Raw genomic sequence first — 27,096 nt, 5'->3', positions numbered from 1 at the left:
TCGGGATTAGCCACAAAGAAAACCTGGCAGCGAGGGCAGTGGCTGCTGACGCGGGCACAAATGACACAATGCGGCCACGGGAGAAAGGATTTCCGGTCACCCAGCGGGCGCGCTGGCTTCCCTGCCACCCCCTGCAATGTAGAGGACCTTGTCCTGCTGAGGTCCAGTGAGCCCTCCCAGCGGGCGGGGCGGGAGGGGAGGACGGCGCGTGTCCCAACTCCAGGTGTGCGGAGAGAGGAGAGGCAGAGCCACACGCACATCAGCACCTCAAAGGCGGACAGAGGGGGGACTTCGGGGAGAGGGTGGCAAGTCGCTGGGGAGTCCCAACCTAAAAGGGTCACCCTGCCTGGGGGCTTGGCAACACCCGCAGCCCAGAGATGGAGGTGGTTTTTCTTTCTTCAACGCTTCCTGAATTACACGGCTGTCCTCTGAGTGCATCCCCGAGCTGAGATGCCTTGAGCATCTTCTATCAGGAGAATGGAAGCACATGCGGAATCTTTCCAAAGCATCTCTGCGCCTGCAGCCTGCTTTCCCTTGAGTGGCCCTTATCAGTCCCTAGGCGCTCCCTGGCACCAGCAAAGGAAGCCAGCTCCCTGCTCTCCAAGTTTGCAGAGACACACATTTACGAAATGCTTAGACAAAGAAAACTGATCTGTAGCTGGAGCATCAAAAGCAAATGGAGCTCAGTTAGCAAGGAGTCGATCATGGCTATCATAAAGTTTGCTGTATTTCATACTTCCAGACATCAGCAGTTAGGGCAATACGCATTAGGGCAGGATTTTAAGATCTTCCATAGAAAACAGTATCCATTAACCCTGCGTTAGACTTGCCACGCCGTCAGCACCTTCACTGACAGATGCCAAAACAAGATGGAACGAAGCAACTAAGTGTCCCGGAAAGCAGTTGTCACAAAGCTCACGCATCTGGTGCCAGGAGAAAAGTTCAACAGACTGCCACGTGAGACACAGCAGCTGGCCGCGGTGACCACGGAGATGCCTGCGCGGCAGGGCGGAGGGCAGGTGCTGGCTGTGCCCTCAGCCCAGGGACAGGCCCGGCCACACCGGCACAGAACGGGCAGGCGAATTACAAATGGCTCTCCAGGGCCTGCGATGGCCTTCGAGAGCCTGAAGGTCCGGGCTTAGGAGCTTGGACTTGACCCAGGATGCAGAAGACGACAGGGACTGTTCGGGTGGGAAGGGGGCAGTGTGGGATGTGCAGGGAAAGAACTGGCAGGACCAGGTCCCCTTGGAAGAAGGCGGCCGTCCTCACCAAGTCAAGTGAGCGCTTAATACGGAGTAACTGACACGTGACCTCCCCTGAAGATTTCAGCGTGGTGTGCGAGGGGAAAATGGTCTGAGGCTCACAAACTCAGTTAAATGTCGGCTGGGCATAAATGGCCAAGTGACGTAACCTCCCGGACTCCAGCACTCTTGCGGTGGAAGTGGGAATGGTCGCTTCCTGGTAAAATAGCTGTGACAGTTAAAAAAGACAACTTGCTGAAGACACCCCGGAATGTGGCCGACTCAGCAAGCCCCTCTTTGCCTGATCGTCCGGTGGAGGGTGGGTTAAACCGGGGGGGAGGGGCTGCGTGAAGCAGTGGGAAACGCGAAGTGAGCTCGGGAGGGGGAAAAGCAGGGTGGCAGTCCGACAGCCCGGAGTGCGAGCTCACCGAGGGCACAGTGACACCTTCACAGACCTCAGCAGCTCACCTCCTGGGGGCCAGACGACCTGAGTCACTCAGAAAAGTTCTCCTAGGAAAGTGTTGTGCAGGACCTATTTCTGCAAAGGCAACGATGGCCAAAATTTTGAAAATTTTTTTAAGAGCTTCAGAAAGTGAGCTCACATCCAGGAAAAACCCATTCCCTGACGTCAGAAAAATGAGTCTGTCCTGTCCCCCAGCGCTCAAAGCAAATGCTAAAAAAAAAGTCTTACTTATGAGATAATTTAGTAATAAAGGAAACTGTAGAGTAACTGAACTAAAAACCTTCTAAACCTCAGAGCACCTGTATTTCTCCTGTAGCGTAGGGGAGAATCTGCCATTACAGTACTTTGAACGATGCCAAGAGATTGGGGCCTATAGTTCCCAGGCCTCAACGGACACAGAATCTAGGAAATGAAGGACATTTGGAAAAAAGCAGTTAGTCTCCTTCTTTTACATTATTTTATGTATTTACGACAACCAATGTCAGAGACAATTCGGAAAGCACTGGCAATAAAGCTGGCTTCTAGGGCACAGCAGGCACCCGGCTGCGTCTCTCCAAACCGAGTTCGCAAGGACTGGCCACATCTCCACGTCATATGGTGACATCCAAGGGGACAGAGGCACAAAGGGCAGCCCTGAGTCCTACGAGGTCCCAGCACGTCCCCATCAGCTTTGACAGGGGACGCCAACCTCCAGGGGCCTTTAGGCGGAGCTTCTGAACTAACTGTACCAAACAGCTCCTATTTTAGGGTCCAGAGCAAACAGAAAGAAAGAACCACCTGAGGAGGTTCCCAGGCTGGGTGGAAGGGCCCGGCCACCTCGCACACTTGGTGAAACACCAGTGGGAGACCGTCATTGCGAAGCCAGAAATCGTAACTGCTCTGGCCGCCAGAACATCGTGGCCTATTTCTGGGGGTGACAGTGAACACAGACCTGCTAAAGAATAACTGCGTTTCTCCTCCGGCCCCACACGCAGCTGCGGGTTTAAAATACTTGACCAGGTCAACCAGGTGTGGCCGCAGTTCACCTGGATGGCGAGAAAGACCGCGAACCTGCTACAGGCGTGGAGGAGATGGCCTAGGAGCTGAAACTGGTCCCCCTGCTCTACAGGACAGCACGGATAAAGAAGCAATAGAAGGCTTAACCTGCCAGGAACAGACTTCTGATCACCCTGCCACACTCGCAAAGAGTACATTAAGTTTTACTCTTTAAAAGCATTTTTAATTGGCAGCAATGCAATTTTCCTCTCAAAAGTTCCCTCGTCAGAGTCTCTACCCGTGGCTGCTGACTGCACCACTGGAAAGCCTACGAGCGATGCCATCATAGCAGCAGCGAGCACACACAGCTCCCGCCTCCTGGCTTCTAAACACCGCCAAGGGAGCCAGAACTCTCAGGAGGAAGACACAGAGCTGGGCGGGGGAGAACGAGAGCCTGGGACACACATCCGGCTAAGCACGAGAGGAAAGCTGATGGAAGAGGAAACGGCGCCTTTTCTGGAAAGGCCTCTCACAGCACATACTGGACTTGAAGTTTCTGGAACAAAAACGCTCTGCCAAACTCAGAGCGTTCACCACACACGTCTTTCTAAGCAACGCCACCACTTGCGGAGCAACCCCTGGACCCGCCGAGCACGTGCGGCTGCTCCAATCGGCTGTGGGAGCGGCGTGTGCTGCAGGTCTGTGCCTCCCTGGGTTCCCACCTCCCCCCCACCCCACGGCAAGCTCCCCTGGCACGTCAGCGGCCCTTGGCAGCGTGCACACAGACGATCGACCGTGGTGAAACTCTGCTGTTTCCACGTCTTATTCTGCAACTTCCAGCTGGTTCCTGCAATGTGGGGGGGGGGGGGTGTCTAGGACAGAGCAAGCCGGCAGTGCCCCCATCAGTTTGAAAGTTTCATTTTGCCAAAGATTTGTGATGAGATCTTCTTGTCTATTCTATGTTTGTAGGAAAAGACACAGACTGGGGTCTGCTGCCTTTCTCTCGATAACGCAGAAAGAGCCAGAACAGATACCGGCTTATTAATCCTCTATTACGATCTAAAATTACAGGGATCTCAGGTTAAAAACACTGTGATGGTAACTGTGTGTATCAATTTGAAGGGATGCCCAGACAGCTGGTCCAGCATTATTTCTGGATTCGTCTGGGAGGGTGTCTACGGAAGAAATAAGCATTTGAAATAGCAAACTGAGGAAGCAGATTATCCCACCAATGCGGGTGGGCCTCACCCAATCAGTGGAGTGTCTGAATGGAACAAAAGGGTAGAGGAAGGGCAAACTCACTCTCTCTGCCTGAGCCAAGACAGCAGTCCTCTCCTGCCCTCGGACCCTCCTGCATACATGGTTCTCCAGGCTCCTGGACTCAGACCAGGACCCACACCATCGCCTGCTGAATCTCCCACCTTCCAGTCCAACTAAATTACGTCACAGCCTTCCTGCTCCCCGGCTTTCAGACGGCACATCCTGGGGCCTCCCAGTCATGTGGCCGTGTGAGCTCTTTCCTAAAATCAACCTACGTTTACGTGACACAGGTCTCTGCATATACCCTCTCGCGTCTGTTTCCCCGGAGAGCCCTGACGAACACAAACACGGAAAACAGGACATACTGAGTCCTGAACACTGTGTGTAGCTGCGGAACATCAATAAAAAATATTCCAAGATAGTTTCAATCCTTGCTTTAATTCTAAAACATCTTCACAAAGAACCTTCTTATCTCAAGATGAACTAACCGCCTTTGCTTGTCTGCCCTTCAGGCCTCTCTGCGTTTAGGCCAGAGCGACGCAGAAGCAGTGCGCTGCCAGCATGTGACCCTGAATTGTGAAACAGCTGAAGAGCGCCTAGCAAAACATCTGCATGGCTGTTTTTTGTTGACCCAAGTATTGTGTTGTTTTCTTCCCAAGCCCTCACTCAGTGAATTACCACAGATGTTGACAAGCCCTCTCTCGGCCCCCGGGAGCACATCCTGGCCTTCGAGACGGGTCCTTGCTGTCCTGCCAAAGGCCCTCTCCACGGCTCTGCTGAGGCATCCTCTCGCCCTGAGCACGTGATCCAGGCTGTTCAGGAGGTTTTGAAATGTCTGAATGATGGTCAGCACAAGACAACCCCAAATATCATCGACGATACCTAATTAACTAATACAGTCATACTATATTCTATTACATAACTAACTACAACATACAACGGGTTAGTCACTAATTCTCAACTTCAGTAGTCACCATATTGGGTGCGCAAATCTGCTCACTACAGGCAGAATAACGTTCAGAAACATCTGGCCCCCCGGAGGGTGTCCCATGCCCGCAGAGCAGAACAGATACAGGGCCCAGAGACCCGGCTCTCCTGTCACCACGTGTGGCTCTGCTCCAAGCCCTTGTGGGTGGTCCACACCGCACGGCTGACACGCCCTGCTGGCTGTGCCGCTGTCTTCGCCCAAGTCCTGCCACCACCTTCCAGGCACCCTGCACCTGCTGCAGCGTCACAACCCCGGTTGTCCGCACGCTGCGTGATCCTCTCTGGAGCTCCCCCTCTGATCTCTCCTCCTTGTCTCTCTCTTCTTTATTAATATTTTCTGTTCCTCTTGGCAGCTTTCCCTTGTAATCTGGACCTCATTTTTATTCATGAACCCCTTGCTAAATGATGAAACTTGCCAGGTGTGAATAGCTCAGTGTCTTTCACATCTAGCTTTTTTAAAGAACTGAATTTACTGCATATTAATCTGCTCAATGAACAAACAGGAGGCCACAGCCTGTTCTCCGTTTGCTCCATGTTTATTCCATGCCTTGCTGTGAAATACACCCAAACTTTCAGACACAACAAAAACGCACACTTGGTGCCCCTTACCCAGCCATGGTCAACCACGAATTTCATCTAAAGGTCAAAAGTGAAATGCCTTTCAGAGGTCCCTCAAAATCTTAAAATAAAAGTCACATTCCAAGCTTCGTAATTCTCATGAATACATCACAGAGTCACCATTATGCTATTGAAAATGAAGACAATTATGTGCTTGTATTACAAGGGAAAATATTCTAAAAATGAATTATATAGTAAAACCAAGAATCTTCAAGTTCTTGCTCACAAATAATGAGTTTGCTTTGGCTTATTATTTCACATGGCATGGTCCTTACACCTCACACCTCTGCAGACAGAGACCAGTCCCACCCCTGCATCTTCAGAACTAAATTTGGTGTGTTGGCTTTTAAAAAAAAAAAAGGTTGCCTCTAAAAATGCTCCTTCCAGTTACCCAAGGGAGTCTCTCCCATCCCCGTCCTGCTCTGGGAACTCGGAGTCACGTCGATAATACTTGAATATACATCTGGAGGTGAATCCCCTTCCTTTTTAAGATTTAAAGCTTTTCCACATGGTCCTACTGTATAGCACAGGGAGCTATATTCAATGTCTTATATTCCTTTAATGGAAAAGAATCTGGAAAAGTAAAGATATATACAAATGTATGACTGAGTCAGTTTGTTGCACACCTGAACCCAACACAACATGGTAAATAAACTATACTTTAAAAAATTTAAAAGATGCAAAGCTTTCCTCATATTCTTTTTCTAATAAATATACTTTATAAACTATATCCAAAATACCTGGCTGAATGGGTCTCCCTCTAATAGCCTCTCCCTCTTTCTCTCTCTGCTCAATATATTTAATTATCTATTTAGACTGCTATATTAAATCTTGTTTGCTTTAGGAATGACCCAGTTCTTTTGGATCAGTGAAAAAAGAAGGGCTTTTTCTCCCACCTCACCCATGTGTCTCGTTTTTTTAGCTACTTGGATGTAAAAACAACTCCACAGCTTCAAACTTTTCCAGTAAACAGAACATCCTTCAGCTAGGGACCTCGCCAGCACCTCTGACACCATCAAGAGGCCTGTGCGGCCGCCGACCCTGTAAGATGCTCCCTCCAGTCTCCTCCTGGGACAACAGCTGGGACAGGCAACACTGCTACGTGATGACAGGGCTCGGGGGAGGGTCGCCCCGTCTCCTACAGCTGGAGTTACTGTTTTTCAAAACAAAACGTGAGAAACAGAAATGGTGAGCATTTTTCAATGTTCCAAAAAGTACTCCGTGCTCCTTGAAGCCCATTTTATGGCATGACTCCAAAATGTTTTATTAACATTAGTTAATCCTTTCTCCCCATGGGAATGACCAAAGGAAAAACCAGATTAGCGCTAGGCTGAAAACAACTGGATTATTCAGAGATGGCGCTGAGGGAGCACAGGAAAGAAAGTGCTTCCCCGCTGTGACGGTGAGAGTGCAGCTCCCCCCAAAAAAGTAGGAGGCCTAGGTGTCTGACACGTTGGTTCATAGAGAAATTCACTTTTATCAAAAATCTGTAAATTAAGTAGTCGAAAAGGCTAAATCAAGATTTGGGAAAACCAAAAAAAACCAGCATTCTCCATCAGAGAGTGAAGAGCTGCACACGAAGGCTCGACTTCTTGGAACGTCTGGTCACTCTCAGCCAAAGGGTTTTGTAAAGTAACGGACTCCTCTTCTCTTCTCATGTTACGGCGTTTTGCCAGTCGGTCAAGAGCGTCCCTTCCCGCTCACGTGCCGGCAGCCGACTTCAGTCCCTCCGTCTCCCCCGCCCCCGTCGTACAGGCGCCAGTGCATCTGTGGTCCCTTCTTCCCTCTTCAGGTGTTAGCGCCTTCCTCCCCACGCCCCCAATGCTGCTGCCCCGAGTGTCCTCAACACCGTCCGCACAGCCGCCCCACCCCGCCACATCCCCCGTGCTCTTTTCCAAGAGACAATGTGCAAAGCCAGCAGGCAGACCATGGCGAGTAGGCTCCATCTCGAATGTCAGTTCCCACCAGTCAGGGGCACTGCTGGGGGCTTTCAGTTGGGGAGAGCTCGGAGGCCTGGCCCAGGTCCCCGAGGAGCGCTGTGACGTCACCGCAGGTCCCCCTCGCCCTGGGCACGGTTTCTCAGGGCGGCGCAGACGCCCTCAGGGTGCACACCTGCCCTCAGGAGCCAGGTGTGTACACCAGCCGAAAGCAAGGCGCACGGTGTCTGCTGCGCGGGGGTGTCCGCGCCGGCTGCCGGGCTCCTTGGCAAGGCACTGACAAGCCTTCTGCAGAAAACTCCATCCAGGCATGTGATCGGTGCTGTGAAGCTCACAGCTGTGTGACTTCTGGAACTCAGTGTTCTTCTCTCTTGAAAATCAGGACATTGGCCACCTCCAGTCTCCCTGCACCTCCCCCAACTCAAACACCAAAGGTGGTCCTGATCACTCCTGGGCGCCCGCCGGGACACGGCGGTGTCACTCACCTCCAGGCACAGACATGACTTAAAGCAGTTAAGTAGCACCCCGTGCATGTGCTGTATGGCGGATTACGTCTCCCGGGACGCAGCACCCCGGCCTCACCGCCCTCCCACCCTCACAACGCATCACACACAGAGGCACCCACTGAGCGTGTGCCGGCAACGCTGGGTGAGCGAGGGTGACAGGCCTGTGCGCTGCACCGGCGTGAAGGGGCACAGGAACGAAGGAGGCCTGCCTCCGAGTAGACAGAGAAGCAACAGGAGGAGGGAAAGGCTGGATACGGGGATGACCAACAGAGCAGGAGGGGTGAGCAGCGAGGCTGACGCTGGCGCAGAGGCCGCAGGGACACACGCAGGGTGAGGTGACCTCGGGCCGTGGGGGAGATAACTGTCCGCTTTACTCGCAGGCAGTGTTTACACCTGACAGCTGCTGGGAGGGGCCGGCAGGCTGGCTAGGGGGTCTCGGAGAGCGAAGAAGACAAGATGGCGCCTGAAGGGCTAAAGACAAGGGGCATTACGTCCCCGGGACCCCGCAGCAGGGCTGCTCTGGGGATGCAGATGGTAGACATGGGAGTTTGGGGCTGAGGCAATGAGGGGAGTAGGGGGCGGGAACCAGCAGTGGGTCATCCCAGGCCATCCATCCTGGGCGAGGCAGGAGGGAGGGAGGGAGGGACAATCCCCAGGGCTGTGGCAACAAGACAGAAAGGCGGTCACAGCCAGCTGGCTGGGATAGACAGCAGATGCCCACAGGGACAGGGACGTCTCAGTCCCCCGACGGCCAGGCCGGCAGCCTGGCGACCCGGCTAGGGCAGGGCACGGAGGCTGGCTGAGGCTCTGCCTCCAGACCCCGAACATTAACTGGCCTCAGCTATGGCCCTCGGGACCTGCTGGCCTCTCCATGTTCCAGGAGGACACACAGGCCTCAGCAGACTAGGGATGGAGTGGGGACAGCTGGAGCCCAGCCTGGCCAGGAGCCAGACCAGCGGTCCTCTCTTGAATGTTCACTTTTTCCAGGCCCACGTGGTGCAGAGTGCGTGTGGCTTCCTGCTGTGTCTCAGCCCCTGGCCCCTGACCTCCCCGCCTCGACAGAGCTCGGCTTCCGGGAAGAACCCCACTTTGCATTCCCCATTAAACTTCTACATTACAGGGTTCAAAGCTCTCCTTCGAAACAAGTTTGGAAACCACTCAAAACTCCAGAAAATCCAGGAGTGGCGTTTGGAAAACTCAAGGCTGAGGGTGGGGTAAGGCTGAAGGGTGTTGATCTCACTTCTTTCCTCCCCCCAGAGGCCGCCCACCTAGGGAGAGGCGGGCGGACATGCACCTCCCCCCGCGATGTAAGCAGGGGTTTCAAGGCCAAGGATGGGGCAAGGGGCTTACAGAGGTGCTCTTTTTCCGACTAGACGTACAGGGAAAGAATGGCCTCATTTGTTTTCATCCCACCTTTCAACAATAGTAACTGAGTCCTCCAGGCTCCCGGACATCTCAGCTGCGGGCCAGACAGCACGTGGTCCCACCGCAGAGCCCAGGGCCAGCACGCTGGGTACCGAGTCCAAACTGTCAGGTGCAGCTGCAGATCTGAATATGCCCCTGCTCCACGTCTACAAGGCCCTGTTAATACCTTATCTGCGTGAAGGTCTGGGTTTCCTCTCCCAACGAGAAAGCGCCCTGGAGCCAAGGCTCCGTTTTTACCAAATGAACCCGGAACAAATGAAATGTACATTTGGGTCCTTGATGAACTCTTGGAACTTTTCTCCAGAGGCCAGATGACTGGCAACCAGGACAGAAAGCTCATGCTGCCACTGTGTCCTGAATGAAGTCAGGGTGTCCTTGGGAGCCGGCATCAAGGTGATCCTCGCACCGGAGCGCCTGGCTGGAGTTCAAGGATGTGACCTCGAAAATCAAACACACCTCCCTATCAGGGGGCTTCCAAGCTGTTTACAAGGAGGAAAAGCAGGCAGAGCTCCACGCAGCTGCTGCTCAGAGAAGAGCTTATTTAAGAACTAATGTAGAAGTTGCAGCACCTGCAGTGCAGGAAATGCAAACTGTTCCCAGAGGCGGGGAAGAGCTGCAGGGGACACAGGGAGCCGGCTGCAGCCCTGAACTGAACGAGACCTGCACCCCGTGAGCCACGATGTCGGTGACACAGGATGACGCGTCTAAGAGAGAGGCCTGTTAGCATGTCGGGAGGAGTGCCTGGTTTATGAGATTAGCAAATTTTTATCTCTTGCCACCAAAATCTGTTTAAAGATGATCTAACCACAAGGTAGAGCATCTGACGAAACTGTACCCAATTCACTGTGTCAGTTTGTATTACGCAGTGTGTGTGTCTTCTCCGCACAGACAAAAATTAAAAATAGCAAAAATGTGAGTAAGTCTGACGTAGTTTGAAAGAAAATAACGATGGATCTAAATCCATAATTGCACGGAGACTACACACGGCCATCCTAATGTGGCAGCTCCTTCTCAGTGGAAAATTCAAGCAGCAAAGGGGCAGGAGACTCACGCAACGCCACGGGGTCGACTCATCACAGACAACCTCTTTCCCGAATCTTCCAACAACTGGTTCTACCCATGAGTGGGCAGGGCCAGCAGGTGCCAGAAGAGTGACTGTCAACACTGCTTCCACAGGCTCAGGGAAGACAGGTCGGTTTTCAGGCCCCCAGGAGGCACTGAGAGAGGGGCTGGTCCTGAACAGAGGTGGGCGGAGTGAGGGGCTGGCGGGGCAGAAGCCGCTGCGCCGGCTGACTTTCCCAACAGACCAGCTCTTTCCTCTGTCTTCTTTTTAACTGAAGTACAGTCAGTTACAATGTGTCAGTTTCTGGTGTGCAGCGTAATGTCCAAGTCATGCATACATGTACACGTATTTGTTTTTCATATTCTTTTTCATTAAAGGTCATTATATTGAAAATGGAAGCCCAGTTAAAGACCTGCTAGAGCTCATTTCCTCCGCCACGCAGGATGGGTGGACACGCCTCACTCGTGCACACGTGGGCACACCACAAACTCAAACCCGGGAACTGCCCAGCTCCCCAGAGAGAACCCACCTGTGTGGCTGAAGTTCTGTCATGAAAACCTCATTGCACTATTTCAATTTTATATCCAAGACATAATTACTTTGATGCTTTACCCTGTGAATCAGTACATCTAATGACCCACAACATGCTTCTATTACACCAGAGTTTTCCTTAAAAGGAAACAGCCCATAACATTCTCCACGGGCTCCTCGGCCTCCCGGCTCCTTCTGCTCCTGGGACTCCAGCGTCACTCCCAAGCTGCGCCCGCCCCCCTCCTGCAGGGTCACTTCCCGACAGCAGCAGAGGCGGCTGCCCCGCCTGCGGTTTCCTTTCTGTGGGTCCGTGCCCCCTCCCCACCCAGTGGCTTCCTCTCCCAACATCACCTCCAGCTCATCACCCCTCCGCACCATCAAACCCCCTCTCCCCTGCTGCGCCGCACCCAACCCCCACCCCTGCACTTTTCCTTCATCCCTTCAGCTCCACGCTGCCCATGACCTCGGGGACTTTTCTGGTCTCCATCAGGTCAGGTCAGTGAACAGCAGCGGGGGTCACCGGGTGGTGGCAGAAGCTGCCGGTAGTCAGGCTTCCCCAGGAGCAGGTCTCTGGGCTCTCGGACGACATAGAAGTGGGTGACTCAGGGGCAAGGAGCCCATCTCAGCCCGGGGCGCGTACCCGGGGAAGTCAGTGGCCCTGCTTGCCTTCCTCCTGAGACAGTGGCCAACCCCGATCTGTCCAAGAGTCCTGGTGGCGTCCCCCTCCAGACCTTACAGCTACGTCTCTGAGCATAACTTTAGGAAAAGCTTCACTGACTCCAAGCAGGTTCCAGTAGCTAAAATCCACTTGTCTCTCGGACTAGCTCCACATTTTACATCCCATTCTTCCACACTTTTTATTTTATCTTTTAAATCCTTCAGCATCTCTCAGCACCAAAGAATGTGCTTTGTTCCTCAAGATTAAGCGGGGAGCTTTAACCATGTAATCTCCTCGTAACCCGGCTGCCCAGACAGTTTATCTTCCAGATCAGGGCCTTACGGGGAAGTGAATAGGAACACTATTAATAATTAATGATCACACGAGGCCACCAGCACTGACTTCTCCACCCCCAATTCTTGGCCTCAGGTCGCTGATGGGAAAAGCTAGGCTTCATGGGTCTCTGGATCCCCCACCCCCAAAGCAGGCACCTAGAGATGAGGGTCTTCAGGAAGGGCGGTACTTCCTGTGTCCCAAAGGGCGCCCACCACCCCACTTCCTGAGCACATGCTCCTTCGTGCTTGCTCAGAAATGTTTCTCCCATGGACCAGACGGCTTCAGTGGTTCTCTGTCCTCCCCACTTCTGAACCAGGTTCTTGGTGTTACTGCCAGTCTCTACACCTGAGCAAATTCTAGGTTCATCTGCGCACTTCAATGGCTCTGCCATGGCCTTGGCAATCAACTAGCCCATCCACAGACACGTGCTGGGCACCCGATCTCCAGAAGGATGCTGTTGCTGTCCTGGACCCTGAGCAGCACAGAGAAACGGAGACGCAGCTGAGAAGACAGGGTTTGCACACATGCAAAGGCAATTAGTGGGGCCAGGAAATAAGAGGCGGATGCCAAACATCTAATCAGGACAATATGATTAAAAGTTGCCAGAGTTGTCCTTCTTGACCGAAGTTCCCATCGCCCTTAGAAGTGCCTGCTTCCTGCCTGCTTCTAAGAGCCAACTCTTGGAGACATTGTCAAATTTAGTGCTATTCTTATCCACTGCCAGATTCAAGGCCTTTTTCCTTGATAAATCTTTTTCAACAGATCTTACTATAAAAACCTGCTAGCAAATCCCTCTAGACCAATAGCCTGTGGCATTTATCTCTTTGATGGTCTGAAATATACTCCAGGCATTGCCTCCTTAAAAACGCACCACGCACAGACTCCTTAAATATGCATATGATGTCAACGTGTTCATGGCCCCACAACCCCCAGTTAAAGGGGCCAGTCTGTGGCCTAGAGTACTTGAAAGTTGAGCTTACTTTTTAATTTGATTATGTTTTCCCACCTGTATTGAGATATAACTGGCGCATAGCACTGTAGAAGTTTAAGGTGCGCACTGTGTTGGTTTGACACGAGTGCACACCACAAACAATCGCCGCGTTATCATCTCTCCTCTCCCTCTGGGTGCAAAGTTCTTCGTTGTGTCTCGGTTCAAGACGGTCAGTTGCATTATTCAGCTCTACCCGCTCGTTTTTGGCTTCTCGATCTGCTAGCGGCTGAGAAGAGTATGTTCATTCCCCCACCCGCAGCTTTGCCGCGTCTCTTTCCACCCAAGGCACTTACAGCGCTGGCTTTACAGTCTCGAGACGGTATTATTAAGCACACGTACACTCACGACCCTTGTATCTTCCTGATCTACTGTTCTTTCACAGTTTGTAACTTCCGTCTTTGTCCTCTGTGATTTTCTCTTTATTTTTAATCTTTTTCTAGTTGAAGTATAGCCAGTTAACTACACTGTGCTAGCTTCTGGTAGACGTTACCAGACTGTCATTTCTCGAGTCCAGTCTAACCTGGGGGTGAGGATCGCAGGCCTCCTCCACGCAGTTTCCTCAGGCAGGGCCGGCTGCGGCCGAGCCACCTGCGCGGCTCTGCGTATGGGAGAGAGACAGGAGCTCAGGGGTGATTTCTGGCAGGTAGGCAGGTAGGACCAGCAAGCCATCCAAGACAGATGTCCCCATGTAGAGGGTTAGGGGAAACACAGCTGTGCAGCAATGTTCCAGCATGTGAGCTGGCCCCCGGGTAAACTCACTCAGTAGCTAAAAAGGACATGCCCACTCACAGGTAGACTTTGCAACTGTGGGAGAAGACATTATCGGTTGCCATGAGAAGCCTCACTAGACCTCTTCCCCAGAGCTTCTCCTCAGAGTACTTCCCGGCACTCTGCTTCCACTGGTCACAGATGCTGGACTCCCCCGAGGCTGCCTCGCACGAAGGCTTCATCCAGCCCAGGACACACACTCTGGGCCAACCCATCAGACGCAGAGTACACCCTGCCTTTCTGTCACACTCGCCTCCCCGGCCCACAGTGGGGGCCAGCCCACCTGTGCAAATGGGCCAAGACCCAGACTCTAAAGAAATAAGACCGAGAGTATAAAAAGGGCGGCATATAAAGAAACACCTGCCTTGCACGTCCTCGGGCTGCAAGGCTGACGGCTTTCACTTGTCACAGCTCTGACTCTGGGAAAAGTGGATGAAACGCTGTACAAGCTAGTGGTTAGGGCATCGACTCGCCAAGTTTTTGATAATGACAAACTCAACCTAATCATTTCAGCTTTCAAGTCGGTACTGCAGTCTCTCAAATTACACAGCTGCACACCATCCAGGACGAGGATCAGCTGCACTCAAGTTTGGAGTTGTTTCTAGTAGTCATTGTCCTTCATCTGTCATCCCGACTTGAGGTCGTCAGAGATTCTGCTCTGAGATGACAACTACGGCTCAGATGTGGTGTCTGCATAGACTGGACACGTCAGCTGAACTTACCTCCTCTCAGCTCGCTGACGCTGTAAGAAGCCAATTGCCAGTCCAGGAATTAAGCTTATTAAGGATCATTTCTAGGATTATTCCCCCCAGAAGACTCTGCACATCACACATTTCATTAGGGGCTTTTACATTCTCTCTTTCCCCCACGTTCACAGCTTTTCACGGGTGCAAGCCAGCACAGGCCGATCATCGAGGACGCCGGCCAGCACATTTCACCCAGAACTTTGACCTACGTTTTCTTTTTAAAGCCACTCAATATTTTCCCAGAAATGTCTTCATGTTTCTGATTCATTTGTCCCTAACTCACAAATTAGATGGGTTTTTCCCCGGAAACCTGGAAAACCTTGGTCCTCGGAACAGGACTTGAATTTTGCCAAACCACATAACTTAGAGAAAAAGGCTCAAGCATTGCGACCAGGACGCCTCCAGGTTCTAGCAAGTTCTGGGCCAGAGGACACCCCCTCTGCCTTCGTTGGGGCCATTACGCTGTCTGTCCCCTCAGAGTTGCCACCAACCGTGGGCGGCATGCCCCCGTGCCCTTCGGCACTGGGGGTCCTCGGGCACTGGAGGTCCTCGGGGTGTGGCCCCCGTGCCCTTCGGCACTGGGGGTCCTCGGGGTGCGGCCCCCGTGCCCTTCGGCCTCTTTACACAGGGTCTTGCTGACTCGGCCATAAAGCGATGCGATTCGAAGGCAGAGGACAGTCCTGTTGCACCACTGCTGTTGGGACATACACCCTCGTCAGAACGCCTGCAAGTCCTGAACCCTGCAGAAACACATTTGCTTTCTGAAGTCTCCATCCTTACATCTGGCATTTCCACATCGGACGCCTTTGTCCGCCCTAAATCCGAGCTGTTCTCCCACAGCCAGCTTTGCGTAATTCCCAGGGCAGAGAGGAGAGCCCAGCTAACTCATTTCCTACCCAAGAGAGATTTCAAAATTTCCAATTTCTAAATAAATAGAACAACCCTCAACGTCTGCTCGCTTCATGAATTTACTTCAGAGATACAAAGTAAGCAATATTTCCTATGGAAGGATGCAATTCTCTTCCTTACACTGATAGCTCTTTTTTTTTTTAATTGGAGTCTAGTCAGTTTACAAAGTTGTATCAATCTCTGGTGCACAGCACCATGTTTCAGTCACACATATACATGCATATATTCCTTTTCATACTCTTTTTCATCACAGGTTACTATAAGATACTGAAAATAGTTCCCTGTTCTGGACAGTAGAAACTCGTTGAGCAGAATTTCTGAGGCTGAGCCATTCCTAAAATCTTTTAAAATAATTTCTAGGTCAGCATGATGGAAGGCCAGAACTGCTTGTACTAATTCGATACACAGCCTCCGAGGGTGGCAGTACGGGCCCCTTTGCTCCACGGCTGGGCACACAGTGGGTGTACAGTAAATACTACCTACATGAGTGAATGTATGAATGAATGAACGGATACCTTTACTTATATTGGTATATACAACATATGGATGGTGCACATAGAGCTAATGCACGTGCAAATGCATGTACAGGTACGTGTATGTGTATTTACACGTACCTGCTTATGAAGGCTTTCATACACAAAAGCCCTAACATCCTGTAAATGATCACTTTGTAAAAATGTGCAACTGAGACTCGTTTCTTCAAGACGTGCAGAGATGTACGAGGCTATCCCATTCTTGGGCTTCTTAATGGATAAGCACCCTCTGTCAGTCACAGGTTTGGATTTCCTCTTGCTCTGTCCCATGCTGTGGCTTTCTGACCTCGACCTAAGGTGAATTCTAAAATGGCTCTCACAGCAAACGTTTATATGGCTGGGAGCCCCACCTCTGGGGCCCCTTAGACAACTTCCATCCCAGGAGACATGGGTCCAGATGCAGCCCCTCCAGCAGAGAATGAAATGCAGCAGCAAGTCCTGTTGGGCTATACTCTTTCCACATGAGTCACTCGCAGGAAGAAACCGATGGGAGACAGTCCTCTTCCACGCAGCTACAAAACACCGACTGTCAGAGCGTCTCACAGTCAGAGCGTCTCACAGTCAGAGCATCTCACAAGACCTGACGCGGCGCTAACGCTGCCACTTCCCGCAGGAAATCGCACGATGCTTTCATTTCAACTTGCCTGTGTGGGTTTTATGGTTGTCACGCTTCAAAGCTCAGTTTTCTGTCTAGGAATACTTTAAGGATAGACTCATACCCTAAAAAAATTATGCAATAAAAGCATTGAACTAATTTGAGTGTGAATATCATTATAATCCTAAAATGCAGGACTTATCCAAGAACTTGCTCTCATTTTAAGGAATGAAGTAGAGGTAAAAGAAAGATATTTTTCAGTCTGTGTAGTTTCGGCTTACAGATGAAGATCAATAATACAGTAATGAAATCAGCTACGAGCTAACATTTCTTGGATTCTTTTGGGGGGGTAATTAGGTTTATTTATTTAATTTTTTTTTTAAATGGAGGGACTGGGGATTGAACCCAGGACCTCAGGCATGCCAAGCACGCTCTCTACCACTCGAGCTATACCCTCCCCTCCTTTTCTTAGATTCTTGATGTGATAGTCACTCATGTATGTGCTTTACATGTATTATCACGTGTAATATCTTCTCAACAATCCTATAAAGAATTGGTATTATTACTGCTATTATACAGATAAGAAAACTGAGGCACAGAGAGGTTGAACAGATTGCCTGAGGTCAAACAGCTAGTTGCTAGCGAATCAAGAATTCAAATTCAAACAAGGTCCTACTGTACAGCACAGGGAACTATATTTAATTTCTTGTAATAACATATAATGGAAAAGAATCTGAAAAGAAAAGATACATGTGTATGTACATGTAGAACTGAACTGCTTTGCTGTACACCTGAAACTAACATTGTAAATCAACTACATGTCAATAAAACATAAAATTAAAAAACAATGAATAAAACAAGAGTGAAAAGAAAAAACAAACAAAAAGCAAACAAAGAGAGTTCAAACCCATGAGGCTGGGTTCGAGTCTACGGCTGTGTAATGCTCTTTCTAGAGTTTCAGACCCTCAGTAAAAACTTTGGGGACAGAAAGAGAACAGTGAAAGCTTTAATTTTTTTAGTGTAACATCTATTACAAAATTAATAAAACTGCTCTGACTGCCCCTTGGGCATGTATCAGAATACAAAGCCTATAAGAACACTCGCAACTGCTCGCACATTTTCTGACCCAGAGCAACTGCTCAACTGCATGCAACTTCAAATTGTTTTGATCGCCAGAAGAAAGATGCCCAGCTAAGAATCTATCACCCTGTGCTCTGTGCTTAAGTGAATTCTTAGCCTTGCTTGCTTCATTTTCACTGATGTGGGAAAGAAAAATGGGATTTTGGTTACACATGTGGCTTCCAGCCTAAAACAATGCCTAAAGTTATGTATATTTTAAATGAATGATTGAGTCAGGAGAAAGATACACGTATCTCTGTAACACATGAACGGAGGGTAACCTCCATGAAAGCAGAGAAAACATCTAAGGTCAAGAAGATACAATAAAAATGATTAATTGGAGAAAGTTTTTAAAAGCTTGAAAAGCCTGAATTCCAGAATAAAAGAATACAAGTTTATTACCTTCAAGTATTTAGGAAAACAAATTTTAATTACTGCTGAGGCAGCCAATCGCTATTTGTTCAGAGTTGCTTCAGCAAACTGATCAGAAGCGTCTGTCGCGAGCATCACGCTGATGTGCACCAGTGCTTGTGGGAGGCCAGGTGCGAATGAAGGATGAACTGAGGAGACTGCTTGCCTCATGTAATAGAGTGTGTTACCCCCAGCTTATCAGCTACTGGGACTCATTCTGGACCAGGTCTGGGTATTGATCTGTAATATATCGACCCGGGGCTGCACAATCCACTTGTTTTTCTCCCAACACGAACCCATCTTCCCACTTGGGCAAGTTCGCCGTAATTTTACAGGCCATTTCCTGACCAAAAATTATGAGTTATCTTAAACCACTAACCCCAAGTGGTCTTTAACCTCCAGGGAATGGATTTGGCCACAATAAGATACAAAAGAGAACTTCCTCGTTCAGGGGCCCAAGAGGCCAAGGCACGGGGGCGGTGGGTGAGGGCAGGCCCTGCGGGAAGCTGAAGGCATGCGATGGGGGTCCAGCCCCACAACCTGGAGTGGGCCTGGCTCCAACAGCCTCTAAGCAAGACATGAAGGGGAGAACGGAGCCAGAAAGATGGAAAAACTCTGCCGTACAGTGGATGCCCATGAGAAAACCTGTGTCCCATGTCCCGAGGGGGAAAGGAGAACCACAGGGTCTCCTCTGGGCTCAGCTGCCCCCCAATCCCATCGGCCACACCCGCCCCAAATGGATTCACCAGCTTCCTGACCCTCGACATGCGTGCATCCCACCCTAACCCCCAAGTGGCACCACCGGGCTGGAGCCGGGATTGCAGGCAGTAACAATCAACACGGAAGAGAGAAAATCAGAACTGGGACAGTGATTTAAACACAACGGTTCCGCTTCTGTCTCATCCGGGCGAAGCGCTGCCCCAGAGCAGCATGGATCCAGCTCACATCCGTCAAGGGGCTGTCCCTGCAGAGTGTCCAAAATGGACCAGACCTGAGGTCTCTGGGCCCACGGCAAAAGCATCACCTGCTGGAAATGCAATTCTCAGGCGCACCCACCCCCGAGTCAGAGACTCCGGGAGTGGGGCCGGGCGTCCGTGCCCCCCAGCCCTCCAGGCGGTTCCAGACCTGCTGGCCTAGGGCTTCCGTGACGTCTCTAGCCCCACGACGCCCTGAAGATGTGATGACTTAGCGATTTGCTCCTTGGAATTAGGGGATTTCGCAAGCACGAAGCCAGCACTGTGTAAGTGCTTTACAAACATTAGCTCATTTCATCCATCCTCACACCTGTCCTCTAAGCGAATGCTACTGCTGTCCCCATGTTACAAATGACAAAATGTGGGCCGAGAGCAAGAGGGAATGAGCGCACAGCCGCACAGCTGTAAGAGGCACAGCCGGGATTCGAACCAGCACCAGGTCCCAGCGTCACCCAGGTGGGCCGAGTGTGCTGCGGGGCCGTCCTCCTCTCTGGATGCACCTGCAACACGGCCCTGTCCTTCCAGGAGCTGTGTGTAACTCACCTGCCCCTCTAACGCAAGCTGCTTACAGAAACGGGCATTTTGTTAGCCTGGCTGATTGCAGAGTCCTTGGAATTAAGCTGAACCCTTACACTGTATACGATGATTTGTATCTGTTTAAGATACAAAGTTAGATCAAATATTTTCCAAATGGACACTACAAAAAATGGGCCAAACTGTAACTATGTGGCCTTTCCCCCCCAATAAAACCTGCACCGGATCGGCGACAACGGCCACAGCAGCACCAGCACGGCGTGGCTCAAGCTCTCGTGCAGAAACAGCCTGGCCCCAGCAGATGAGCTTCATGCAACTCGGTCATACCTGTTTCATTAAGATTTCACTTTAGTCTTCAAAAAACTGTGAAAATGCAACTTGAAAATTAAAGCTAATCAGGAAAAGGAGTTGCTTGTATTTAAAAAAATGGCATTTTATATGTACATATGGGCATGACTGGGACATTATGCTGTACGCCAGAAATGGGCACATTGTAACTGACTGTACCTCAATTTAAAAAAATAAATTAAAAAATTAAAATTAAAAAATGACATTTTAAAGCTTATGCTCTTGTATGACTCGGAAATAAATGTTCTTGTGCCCAAGAATAAGTCACTGGTTGAATAAAAGGGTAACTGTGGAGTTTAGAATAAACTTTGACTGCTTTCTCATATTACAAAAATAATACGCTTACTTTAAAAAAAGAGACGTAGCAGCCAAACCTGTCACTGATTATAATACACGTGAATATTAATTCTTTAACAGAAATGAAGGAAAAACACCACAACAGTTATCAGTGGGCCCACTGGTAACGTTCTGAAGCAGGAGACCAGCCCTGACTGCCTAGCACCCTAAAAATGGCCCGCATGGCAAATGCTGGGTGCCAGGGGTGCTTCTCTTTCTGCACTGAAGACCCAGGCTGCCGTCCACTCACCGAACCTCCTTCACGTCTATGTGTCTGAGTGGGCAGCTGGGAAAAGTTTGTGCGAACAGCTTCGGAAACGTTGAGTTACAAGAAAACCCGGAGTTTTGTTCTTCAAAAAGGAATATGCTTTCTCCAAAGCAGAAACTCAATTAAAAAAATTTTTAACCATTTCACAATTGAGTGTCAAGTACAGGAATACTGCCTCCACACGTTCCCCTGAGCTGGACAGCAGTTACAGAATCCGCTCAGCTCTGGGTGAGTGACTAGACCAATGGTTTCCCCAGTTGTCGGGAAACCTGGAGAAGTGGGAGCAGTGCCACTGACATCACACTGGCTTCTTCCAGGTCCCAGTCAACATGTCTCGCTGTGATCTCAGTAAGAAAGAAATGCCCACAGAGCAGGAAGATATCTATAAGACGGGAACAAGCAAGAGTAACTCCAAAACGCTGCACGGAGTACTGACGCCACGAGCAGCACGAGACGAGGAGGCTGGATCTCCCTCCTGCACGGGCCACAGGTACCGACAGCAGGTGCAGGGCTCCCCCCTCCGCATCTGATTCGGACGCTCGGCATTTGTCTTTGACTTTACCAGACACCGAGCAAGCTTTAAAGCCCAGGTGACAGATAATGTTCCTATAGTGTGCGGATCACAAACCAAACCTAGCAAAGCAGGAATATTACTAAAGCACGGAATAAACTATTTACACAAAGAGTTCAGCACTGTGTATATTTCCCAGTTGTGTTTAGTCTAGGGTGGAATTTCTACTCCAAATTCCAAATTGAGAGGAAACACCTTCGTTTGGCATTACTTTCCTTTGTGTCCCTAAAACCACCACTGGGGTCAGGAAGGCAACATGATTTACGTCAGACAGCCCTCAGCCCCGCGGCCCCTCTCCCGGGGCCTGAGTGAGACAGCCAGGAACACTGGGCCAGCGGCAGGGAACCCACCCACCAGGCCCTCCCCCAAAACGGTGCGGGCACTTTTGAAAGAAGCTCTGCCCCCCAGCACCTCAAAATTATCAAAGGTGTCGAACCAACATCCAGAAGACAGTGCATCCCGGCCCTGCAGCAGTGATAAAACTAACATTTCTTGAGATCTTACTGGCCTCACGTGCACAAGCTTGCTGAGCAACGTGGAGGATTCCATGGACACTGTGGTGTCCTCCTTTGATGGATCAGGGACCCAAGGCTCAAAGAAATGACACGGCTCCGTGGAACACAGAGACAAGTCCTTCGTGACAATTATCCAAGCTGCATGTTGGGAGCAATAAACAATAAAACCACATAAATCCAGTCAAATTAAAGCAACAGCAAGACACCACGACACACCCATTGGAGTGGCCAAAATCCAGCTGACAACACCAAATGCTGGCCAGGATGTGGAGCGGCAGGAACTCTGCCATTGCTGGTGGGAATTCAAAATGGCGCAGCCACTGTGGAAGAGGTGGGTGGTTTCTCACAAAACTAGACGTCATCCTACCACGTGGCCCAACAGCTGGGCACTGTGGTGTCTGCCCAAAAGAGCTGAAAACTTACGTCCACACCAAAACCTGCACACAGACATTCACAGAAGCTTTATTCAAAACTGCCAAAACTTGGAAGCAACCAAGATGTCTTTTGATAGGTGAGTAGATAAACAAACTGTGGTCCAGCCAGACAATGGAATATTATTCAGGGCTAAAAAGAAATGAGCTATCAAGTCATGAAAAGACATGGAGGAAATTTCAGTGCATATGAGTAAGTGAAAGAAGCCAATCTGAAACATCTGCATAATGTATGATTCCAACTGTATGAAAAGGCAAAACTTTGGAGACAGTAAAAAGATCAGCGGTTGCCAGGGTTTGGGGAGAGAAGGCGGTGAGTAGGCAGAGCACAGAGGACCTTCAGGGCAGTGAGAATACTGCGTACACTGTGCCACCACACAGTGGCCCAGACCCACAGAATGCACAGCACTGAGAGTGAGCCCAAAGATGAACGGGGCACTTTGGGTGGTGACGATGCAACAGAGCAGGTCCATCAGCTGTGACAAATGTACCATCTGGGGGGATGCTGACAGTGGGGGAGGCGTGCTTGTGTGGATGGAGGGGGTATGTGGGAAATCTCTGTACCTTCCACTCAGTTTTTCTTTGAACCTAAAACTGCTCAAAAAAATAAAGTCTTTATTCAAAACAAAGAGGCAGAAACCACCCAGCCAAGGAGATGGGGACCTTTGGTCAGATACTAGTTAGCCATTGTCAGATCCTGAGCAGAGGGATCACGTGGTCCTCAGTGGCATCACTGAAGACGGAAAGCCTCAGGTTAATGAGAGGAACGGGCCGGAGAGAAGACGGGGCTGAACGGACGGGCAGGAGCCAGGAGGCACTGGGCGTGTTTGCGATCAAAGCAGCACAGCCAAGGTGAGGTATTCCCGGGAACGTGAGGATGTCAGACGGAGGTTCGAGAGAAAGGTTTGCAGTCACTTTCATGGAACGGTAACAGATCCTGGGAGAGGAGAGGGTAGAGAAGTAAGAGAAGCTAGCAGGAGCCCACTCCCATGACGCACCCACAGAGGGTCTGGAAGGGGAAGAACCGAGAAGCAGAGAAACAGAAATGACCTGGGCAGACGGATGTCACAGGACTAAGACCGGGAGAACAATGGAGGGAAACGCAGGATGGAACCAGCTCCCTGTGTGTCAGGCTATAAAACATGAACCCAGGATCTCTGGCGGAGTGCTGAACTCCTCAGAAGAAACTGACAATGGAGACGTGCTCTGGTTTACATCCCCTCCCATTGTGTGCACATGAATGGTAGGAATATGTCTTTTGCATTGTTCTAGAGCTGACATTTTTTAGTGGTTGTGTAATAACAGCAGGAAGAACAATACCCCGATGACATTGTTTTAGGCTTTCGATCGTGGCTTTCGCTCACACCCGCCCAAGAACTCAAATACCCAATCTGCTTGAGAGACCCCTTAATGAGGCTAATCCTTTCCCAGCTTCTGGAACAATTGTTCAGCAAACATCGCAGACTTTACCAAAACAAGTGCTGTAAATTATTCACTTGCTGATGTCCTCTCCATTTCTGAAAGGATTTATTTCAGAGTGTCACTGGTGGGTCCAACCTGTCTGCAAAATCTTTACCAGCTCTTCACTAGATAACTCCTTGTTAAGTTATAGCCGTCCCCCCAGGTTCCGAGAAATCTGCAGACAGCCTTGTTAATGAGTAATGCAGGGTTTTGTGACTTCCCTCATGTCCTTGCCCAAGTGAGGGTAGGTTTCTGGGCCAGCTCCGAAAGGCGCTCCGGCCTGGAGGCAGTCATCCGTGCTGCGACTCTGCAGACAGCCCAGTGCGCCCACAGCCTCAGGAGAGTGCCCTCCCCACTGCTCCCCTAGACTGTGCCCCCCCGCACCCCCACACCCCTCCCCTCCGGGCGGAATGGTCAGCTGTCACCACTGTTAATAACAGGATCTCAAAGGAGGGAACCTTAAGGTCATCTTTAAATGCAAAGGCAGTTTGATTTGTGAAAGGACCAAGGAAGAATTATCAAACCTCCTGAGGATGATGCACATGGCAATGAATATAAAAACAATACCCTGGGTTTCTGGTTCCTCCTCCTTCCTCAGACTCAGAGGTGGCATGTCCTCCCGGAAGTTTCCTGAGGTCCCCACACCTGGGCTAGGTGCTCCTGTGGCCCATGGTTTGCCTTGACTGTAGCATTTACCAGCCTGAGGCACCCTTCCTGTTTCTTTCCCAGTATTTCTCAGGAGACTGCAACCTTCCTGGGGGACATGGGGTGGGTCCTATTCATTGGTGGTGCAGGGCCAGAGGGGAAGGGCGTGGCGTGAAGAAATGCTCAGGGTGCATGTGCGGAAGGAAGGCAGGCTGGATCCCAGGAAGGCGCAGGGGCAGATCTGCCAGGGAAACTGAGGCAGAGGGTTACTAAGCCCTCCAAAATCACCTGCTTAATAAAAGCAGGCACAACATTTAGGGTTCTCTGGCCCCTGAGCCGCACTTGTTCTGTGTGTGTGTGACTACAGCATTCGTTCAAACACTGATAATTCTCTGAGTGTGCACTCTTACACACACACAGGTCATGCACACTGTTTCCTCTGGTCGGTACTAGAGATGCCTCCCCTCATTCTGATCCAGTCCCATATACAGAAAGCATGATGATCTGGGTAACACCTTCACCAATCTGACTCCTGAGATGCTGGGTTCATGCTGCTGTCACGGGGACTAAATCCAAAATTAGCCTTCTCACTTAAATGGCATTTCCAGCAGAACATTTCCTCACTTCATTTGAGTTCTTGGTCCTTCAGTCCCAGAATAGTGACTAATGGTCTGGAGATGCCAATATCCTGGGCAGGCAGCACCACGCTTTGGGGAAAGCTCACACTTCTGATCCTGAGGAATCATTTGTCAAGAAGCATCACACAGACCAGCTGGAGGGGGTAATTTGGAGGCTATGGAAGGAAGCATTCATTCAGCTCAGTATGACTGCGTGACTGAGAAGAGAGAGTACTCAATCATGACACTATGGGCAGATTTTTGTCTCAGGTCTGCACCCTATTCCTCCTTTCTTATCTAAGAGAGAAAAGTTGGAGAGGGCTGTTAGGGGTGGGGGAAAAAAATCTCCGACTTGAAAAATCCATCCACTAGTAAATGAACAGTATGACCATAGCAGATACGGTTAAATATAAAATCAAACAAAATCAAATCAAACAGCCTTTCATGTGAATAATGATGATAATAATTTTTAAAAGTGCAGTTTGTGCCCAGCACATAGTAGGTGACATTTGGGTGTACAAATGCAAGTAACACAGTTGCACATACTCCAGAAAAAGCAGATAATCCTAGAACCATTTCACTGGCTTCTGAATTAGGATTTGATTGATTTACAGCATCTTATCATCCAAAATGTATTTTTTTAATATTTTGCTTGGATCAATATTGAAATTATTTCAACTTTTTCTTATACCTAACAGCTGATTTTGAAAGGAGGGAAGCAGGAAAAAAAGTGTTATTGATGGCATGAAAAGTGAGACAAATTATTAAATTAGCCAGATACTACTTTTAAATGGATTTTCTTGTACAGCCATAAGTCATATGCATATTTCTAAACTGCCACTCTTGATAATAACCGTGAAGTCAGTTGGTGATCAGAGGGTGTCCACACGCCAGACTTCTTAAGACTGTCTGAGACTTGAGGGATGGAGCAGAGGCAAGGCAGGAATGCACTTGCGCTTGTGAGAATAATTAAAGGGAAGTAAAATGATCCCAAACTCAACAGTAATGAGTTTGATTTTCCACTCACCGAGTGGCTCATTCTTTAAAGTCCTGGCTACTTGAAAGGCCGGCTCTTACAAATTAGCTTTGCTTTGCTAATATCATCAATCAGAAAATCTAACAGAGCTGCTTAGTTCCAGACAGAGAACTTGCTCACATTTCCTTGCCATCTGGTTAGCAATCCCTCCTTGGAAGTGTTAAACCTTTCGGACAATATTTTTAGACCCAAATAAAGTGTTCTAGAGCTACCTCTTTTTGAAAGTATTTTGTCATCATGGCCTGAGAGGGTTTAAATAACTGACGAGGGTGCTTGGCTAGACTCCGGGCTGGGAGACACGATGTGAAGTTAACTGCTGGTGTCATCACCAGGCCGGCCCTTCCAGGCCCAATGACAGAGCTGCCAGCAAAGAGCCAAATTCTCAACTACAAGTCATTGTGCATGTTCTACAAGGCAAATAACAGTTAATAACTGGTATACAGTGAGGTGGAGTCAGAGTTCTGGAGAGGAGAGATCCGCCCCCAAGAAAAAAAAAAACTAAGAGCAAAATTAGGATTTGAAACAGTAAGAGTAAGTGGGAAATGCAGCAAGTAGTAAAATCATTTTTAAATATTTGGTGGGGAGCCAAAAGCAAACTGTGTTTAGAAGCCACACCTTCCCAGCGTTTTGTCTACATCTGTGACACCGGGGAACAGCTGAGGTCTTTATTCCATCTGAAGGGATGGAAAAAAGGAAAGAACAACAGTACACCGAGGACCGTCCACGGTAGGACGCCTTTACTTCTGCAAATCGAACTCCCAGATCCTTTCCGGGCAAGCACAGGGCCGGAGGAAATGAAAACCAGGAAAACAATTTGTGCACAGAACAATAAGATGGAGTTTCATTTTGGTTTCACACTCAAATACAGTGCAGTCATAATTTTTTAAATATATTAATAAAAGTCATCGAGTATGGAAACGTTTGGAAGCTGCACTAAAGAAAAGCCCCACTTCTGCTCCTGAGCGTGCTTTAGCAACAGCAAAGTCGTGGGAAAGCAAAGATACAGCTGTTTCCAGGCAAACGGCCCAGAACTGCTCAGCATCAACCACCAGTCTCCAAAGCACCAGAGAAACACGCCCAGAGCGACTCCAGGGCACATGTGCGGGGCTCCGAACAGCATGGGGCGCGCGTGTCCACCCCTCCGCGCCCGGACCCACTCGGGCATGGGGGCAGGTGAAGGTGCCCAACGGCCAGGCGCCCCCGAGGTGCGAGTTCAAATCCCGCTGACACCGGGCACCCTCACCCCGCGCGGGGCACACCAAGTTTTCTGCTCGCTTGTTCCCAGCCC

At 50.0% G+C, this 27,096-nt stretch overlaps 1 protein-coding gene and 1 long non-coding RNA gene across 2 annotated transcripts in view; one reads left to right on the top strand and one right to left on the bottom strand.

Annotated features, from left to right (window-relative positions):
* The window catches only part of COL4A1 (collagen type IV alpha 1 chain), a 128,996-nt gene that overhangs the window by 101,551 nt on the left and 349 nt on the right, over positions 1 to 27,096 (bottom strand). The window lies entirely within an intron of this gene.
* On the top strand, positions 2,891 to 4,348 carry LOC116668630. The gene is made up of 2 exons (XR_004325860.1): positions 2,891 to 3,377; positions 3,802 to 4,348. It is a non-coding gene; the product is annotated as an uncharacterized LOC116668630 (long non-coding RNA).

Source organism: Camelus ferus, chromosome 14, assembly GCF_009834535.1.
Source record: "Camelus ferus isolate YT-003-E chromosome 14, BCGSAC_Cfer_1.0, whole genome shotgun sequence".
In the NCBI taxonomy this organism is placed as follows: Eukaryota; Metazoa; Chordata; class Mammalia; order Artiodactyla; family Camelidae; genus Camelus; species Camelus ferus.
Note: the sequence above shows the minus strand (reverse complement) of the source record. Positions and strands in the feature narration are given on the sequence as shown.